The following is a 6,502-nucleotide window of genomic DNA, read 5'->3' on the forward strand; positions in this document are numbered from 1 at the left end:
CCCTCTTCTCTAACTGGGCATTTCATCCAGTTCTAAATCTTTAATTATCATTGATAGGAATCCCAAATCCAAATCCCACCCCCAACGTAGATCTGATTACCCAACTATCCATTCAGCCACATGCTTGAATGGTCTGTCACAGCTCTAATTCTGCATGTCCCAAACCAGCCAATTCTGTACTCCAGTTTGCAGTGATCAAGGCACTCACATAGCATTATATTTAATTCTTTCCTTTCACCCTGCACATCAACAATTTCCAAAATACAATCATTCTAACTCTTAATCACACGCATCTAGATCCCTTTCTGTTTTCAGAAATATTCTACAAAAACAGAAAAACCAATCTCTTTCCCCAGGATTTCAGTAGTATCCTAAATGAGCCCATTGCATCCAATATGATCTATCAAAATTATACTACAATCATAGATGGCTCTCTAAATGGAAGTGTTATCCCATCATTCTTGTTCTCATTCTTGCTCTTACTGCCTTTGTCTAGAGTCCTGAGGTCTCAGGGCCTTCATAATCTGCTTACTTTGCTAGTCTTCAGTGTCATTACTTCCTACTTCATTCATTTTCTTTAATTTTTAAATTTGTTTTCTAGCTTTATTAAGTTATAAATGACCTATAACATTGTATAAGTTTAAGGTGTACAACATGATAATTTGATGTGTGTGTATATTGAAAAATGATTATGCAATAAGCTGATTTACCACTTCCATCACCTCTCATAATTACAGTTATTTTTATGATGGGAACATTTAAGTTTACTCTCTTAGCAATCCTCAAGCACACAATAGTCCTGTTAATTATAGTCACCAAGATGTACATTAGATCCTCAGAACTTATTCATCTATAATTGAAAATGTATAATGTTTGATCAACATGTCCCCATTTGCTCCCCCACCATTCTACTTTCTGTTTCTCTAAGTTCAGCTTTCTTTTTTAGATTCCACATAGAAGTGAGATTATACAGTATTTGTTTTTCCCTGTCTGACTTATTTCATTTAGCATAATGCCTTCAAGGTCTATCCATGGCTTGATTGCTCATTTCTTTTTAGTGTTGAATAGTATTGCATTGTCTGCATATACTGCTGTTTATGTATCCATTCACTTATTGAAGGTTATCTTGGCTGCTCTCAAGTTTTGGCAATTATGGATAAAGCTGCTATTATAAACATCCATGTGAGGGCTTTCGTGTGGACATAGTTTTCATCTCCTTTGGGTAAATACCAAAGAGGAGAGTTGCCAGGTACAAGAGTATGTATAGTTTTGTAAGCAACTGCTAAGTACCTTCCAAAGTGGCTGCACCATTTTGCATTCCCACCAGCAATCAATGAGGGTTCCTGTTGCTCCACATTCTCACCAATGTTTGGTATCATCCATGTTCTGAATTTTGACCATTCTAATCATCATGTAATAGTATCGTTCATTTTAAATACCACTTTACAGTTTATAAAAGCTGCCTCTTCTTATACGATGATAGTGTATGTTACACACTCAACATATAAATAGCAAGAAATATAATTCTATATAAAGTAAGACTTGAGATTATTAAATAAATGAAAGCATGTAGTAATATTCAATATCAAGTATGTGCTATTATGAGTACTCTATAATCTTCATAAATTTTCTGATTGACACATTAAATGTAAAAATACAGTCTGGTTACATTAGAATGATAATGTAGACCACTTGAAACACATAAGGACTGGTCTTTAAATACATTTGTAATATATTCAAACATCTGATTCTTATAAAAATATGTGTGAATAAGAGAAAGCAGTATAGGAAATTTTCTGCACTTAAAAGACAAAATTTTAAAAGAACTTAGCATTTGCAAAATTGTTTGGAAGTTCTTTCTTATAATGTTGGTAAAGGTCTTACTCCAAATGTTACAAAAGAGGAAACCAAGTTTCAGGGAACGTAAAGGCAACAACCAAAGTAATTGAGGACTTGAATATCACTCATTGTCTGTTTAACTTTGGTGATAGTTGCAAAGTCGACTTAAAAGAGGCCTCCTTAAGATTCTAAGGCATAGAAATTACATAACTTTGGTGATAGTTGCAAAGTCGACTTAAAAGAGGCCTCCTTAAGATTCTAAGGCATAGAAATTACATACACACTCCAAAAAGACAGAGTCCACATTTATTGCATGTCCTGAGGAAAACAGATGACTTCAAAGTCCTAGAAATAGTTAAAATGGTAATGGATACAGTGTATCTCATGAAACCTAGATAAACTATTTCTTCCATTTTTTGTTTATCTATTTACTGTAGTGCATCCAGACACTATGTCAGTCATTGTGGAGTATAAAAGTGAATCAGCTACAATTCTTTTCTAGGTGCTAATAATGTCTCACAGAGAAGCTAAAATACCTAAATATAATCTAAGGGAGAAAGTGACAATGTCATCAGAGGGATAAAGGTAAAGTGTTGGAATAATTTAGGGCAGGGAGGATTACTTCTGCTTGCAGGAAGTCTTTGTAGATCACAGCTCAAGAGCAGGGCCTGTAGGTATAGGCATAGGATAGATATAGACAAAGATTATAAGGAAGTTATATTAGGGAGAAGCAACAACTTGAGCAAGTAAAGGAATAGAAGTGGGAAAGTATGGGGTGTAAAAGCAAATAGTTCAGTTGATTTAGAGCATAGCATAACTGAAATGCAATAGTAGACAATGTTTGGAAGTACAGATTGGGTCCAGCCTTTAGAGGATCTTTTATAGCACATTAAGTGTAGTTCTTTAATTCAGGAACAATGTCTAAAATTTGAATCATATAATGACTGATTGATAACAACCCATAAGAGTATGTAAGAATACAATAGTTCAGATCAGGATAAGGGTCAGTTCTCTGTTAAAGAGGTGGAAGTCCTCTTCAGAGGGGCTCCAAAGATCAATGCTTCTCAAGCCAGTATTGGAAAGGGTCTGGGATATTTGCATGACTCTTTATTCTCATTTCCTATTTCTCTTAGTTTACTAAAACAAGAAATCAGGATAAGGGTCAGTTCTCTGTTAAAGAGGTGGAAGTCCTCTTCAGAGGGGCTCCAAAGATCAATGCTTCTCAAGCCAGTATTGGAAAGGGCCTGGGATATTTGCATGACTCTTTATTCTCATTTCCTATTTCTCTTAGTTTACTAAAACAAGAAAGTATCACCTTCAATTATTTGACATTTCTTCTCCTATAAAAGGAATTGGTTTATATGACCATGCCAAAATTTCTCTTTCAATAACAATAATTTCAACTATTAATAATATAAGTGTGATTCATCAAGTGTCTGTAATATCCCAGACACTGTGACAAGCCTATTAAAATATATCATTTCATTTAATTCCCATAACAATCCTCAAGTATAGTATTGCTGGACTAATTTTACCCAGGATCTGAGAGACAAAATTGCTTTATAACTCACATATTAAGCGAGATAAGATTTGAACACAGATGCTTTGACTCCAAAATGAGCATACTCTACCCACTATAACAATGACTGAATATGCAGTAAATTCAACATCTGGTCTTTCTTGCATAAAAAGCCTGTAAATTTTATTAGTCTGGATTGTATCTTCCAATCAATTCTGTTATTTGAATTTTCCATAATAGAGATCTTAGACAAAATTTCTCTTTTCCTATTTATTCTCTTGGCTCGTTTTTACATTTATCAAGATTAATTGCTTCAGACTGAGAGCCTTAGAGGATATTCCTAAGAAAAATTTAGAATACTTAGTAAGTGATATGGCATGATAGCAACCAGTCAGAACAGACCACCAAGCAATTAGGCTCAGCCCTAAACAAACAGAATGACAGCTCTGATACAGACCTGCTAAATATATCTCTGGTCAGTATCCCACTGGAATTGATAAACCATTATTGCCATCCAAACAATTCTCAACTGACTGTATCTCTTCTATGTACTGAATTGTCATAACAAATTCTGACTCTTGAAAGATTCATTCAAGGAATAGTGGAGAGACTGGAGAGATCTATGTTTTATGCTCCCTGCTTAGAGTTACATATCCTCAGGCAATCCCTTACCTCTCAGAGTCCAGTTTCTCCTGTGGAAACAGGAATCAACACCTGATCTTTGGACATTTATAAAGACTGAATTAATGTGTGTCCAGGGACCTTATAGCTGCTGACCACAGCGGGCCCCATCCTGGGTGCTATTCTTCACTCCTCATGACTCCTGCATTCGTTCTATTCCTTCTGTTTCTCCAGCTTCTACTTCTCTAATAGACCAATCTAAAGAAATGGCCCAAAGAAAGTAAAATCTCTATTCCAAAATAAGCAGATGAGCAATATATTTTTCTTTGTAATTATTTTTCATTATCTTTATTCTAAATCCTGTTTTTGCTCTCCTTCTTTCTAAACTTTGCGTTTGTGGCTGATTTTCATCATGTTATATGAAACCTCAAGACAAAGACAGGCTGAAATATCTTTAGACAATGATTCAGGAAGCTTTGTCTTATATAATTATATCTGCAGTAGAATTCCATTGAAAAGATTTTTCAATATGCAGCCCTTAAAGGATCATTTCCAAAGATCTGTTATTAGTCATCTTTTTTGCTTGCTTCATACTCCTATCTTGTGAATTCAAGTGATGTCTTCCAATTCTACATCTGTACCATGTGCTCTTCTGAGATCTACACCTGTATTTTTCTTTACTGTTTACCTCATTCTGAATGTCTCAAAAGCATTATTTCACCTCCCATTCTACATTTCCAAAGCTGTGCATTACCTTCCCCTACCAAATTCTGCCCTTAATACCCATCTAGCTACTAAAATCAGAAACCTGAGAACCACAGGAAATTCTATCCCTCATCACTTCTACTCCAAGTAAGACTTATCCTTTTTATCCCTTTTTAAATCATTTATTTACACACTCCTTCATTCATTCAGCTATTGAATTTACGTAGACTGAGTAGCTAGTATGATCCAGATACACTGAGGAAAACAAGAGATAAAGGCTTGCTTGGTCCTTGCCCTCATGGAGGAAAAGGGAGGAATTAGGAGGATTACTGATTTGGGGGTTCTTTTCTTCCCTGAAATGATTTTTGTGAAGATCAAATTGGACAAGTAACATAAAATTATTCAGTGTTCTATTCTACTTTGTATATAGTTGTGTGTGTCTTTTTTCCTCCAGATTGTAAGTGAAGGAACTGTGTGTCATTCATCTCAGCAGAGCATCCTCCATCTAGTCCATGATTACTAAATTAAGTAATTAAATTAATTAAATTTAAATTAAGAGTAAGATAGAGTGAATACTGAGCTGAAAAATTACTGGAGATGATAAATAATCTACTTGAGAAACATATATATAAACTTTCCACTTCAGGTGTTTCTAAGTAAATTGTAAGTTATTAATAATCCATTCTACTTCATTTTTAAGCATCCATGAATTGAGTGAAGCAAAAAGATTTAATGGCACCATGTTTCACTGAGGAAGAGTCCAAGACAGAGAACTGAAATATGCCTTGAATCAGCACCTGGTTTCAGAAAGAGTGAAATACTCCCTTTTAGTATCTGAACTGTTTTCCTAACTAGGTTATTTTTAATGGACCCTCTTCCATATGATGTGTTTTGAACTTATTCTTAAAAGGGATGATAGCCATAAAGTAGCAGAGAGCAAGGCCATGGCCTCTATAGACCCCAAAATAGCAGCCTCCTAGAAATAGACAATAGACAGACAATAGAAAGAAGCTACTTTATTAATAATCACAACAAAGTAGAGTTGTTACATGCCTAAGTCTAAGACTCAAGACTGACTCCAGGAAAGAGTATTTAATGAGATAAAAGACTCACTTTTCCATTCTTTGTACCTGATAGGATATATTATTATTACGTTTCTAAATATGAAATAGCAGTTTGGACAAAGAGTTGAAATCATGCCAAGGAGAAAAAATAATGCGTGTGTTCTATTTTGGATCAGTGCTGATTTGTTAAGCCTCCTATAACCTGCTTATTGCTTTCTGGACTGTTAACAAAAATAACATGGTTCAGCGTGTTCTCCCTCCTAAGAATATGGGAGGAGCTCAATGAGAGAGAAGGGAATAGAATGAGTGACGAAATGTTTACCATGCAAATTTCAGCTCAACAAATACTGTAATATTTTTCTCCTGACTAACTCACATTTTGTGAGAGCTATTTTTAAATGTGTGCCTCCTTATCTATTGACTTTGCCTATGCTAAAGGGAGTCTGCCACCTACAGAAAGCATTAGTATTGATATTTCTAAAATGAACTTGCTCATTCATTTGGTAGAGAAGTTCTGATTCATCCATATCTGCTCTATTAATGTGTAGTAACACTACTTTGATTGGATATTAGTTGACTACTCTTTTCTCCTGCCACACACAGGAACCTTATTTGTGATTGTTTACAAAGGAGAAGAGTTCTTATCCCATCTTCCCCGAGAGGAAGAAGAGTTTAAGTGGGACCTGTTTTAAAACCATGCACACTGAAGGTCAGACAGTGAAACACAAGCACTGTGTGAATCTCACTTACATGT

Source organism: Manis javanica, chromosome 6 (assembly GCF_040802235.1).
Source record: "Manis javanica isolate MJ-LG chromosome 6, MJ_LKY, whole genome shotgun sequence".
In the NCBI taxonomy this organism is placed as follows: Eukaryota; Metazoa; Chordata; class Mammalia; order Pholidota; family Manidae; genus Manis; species Manis javanica.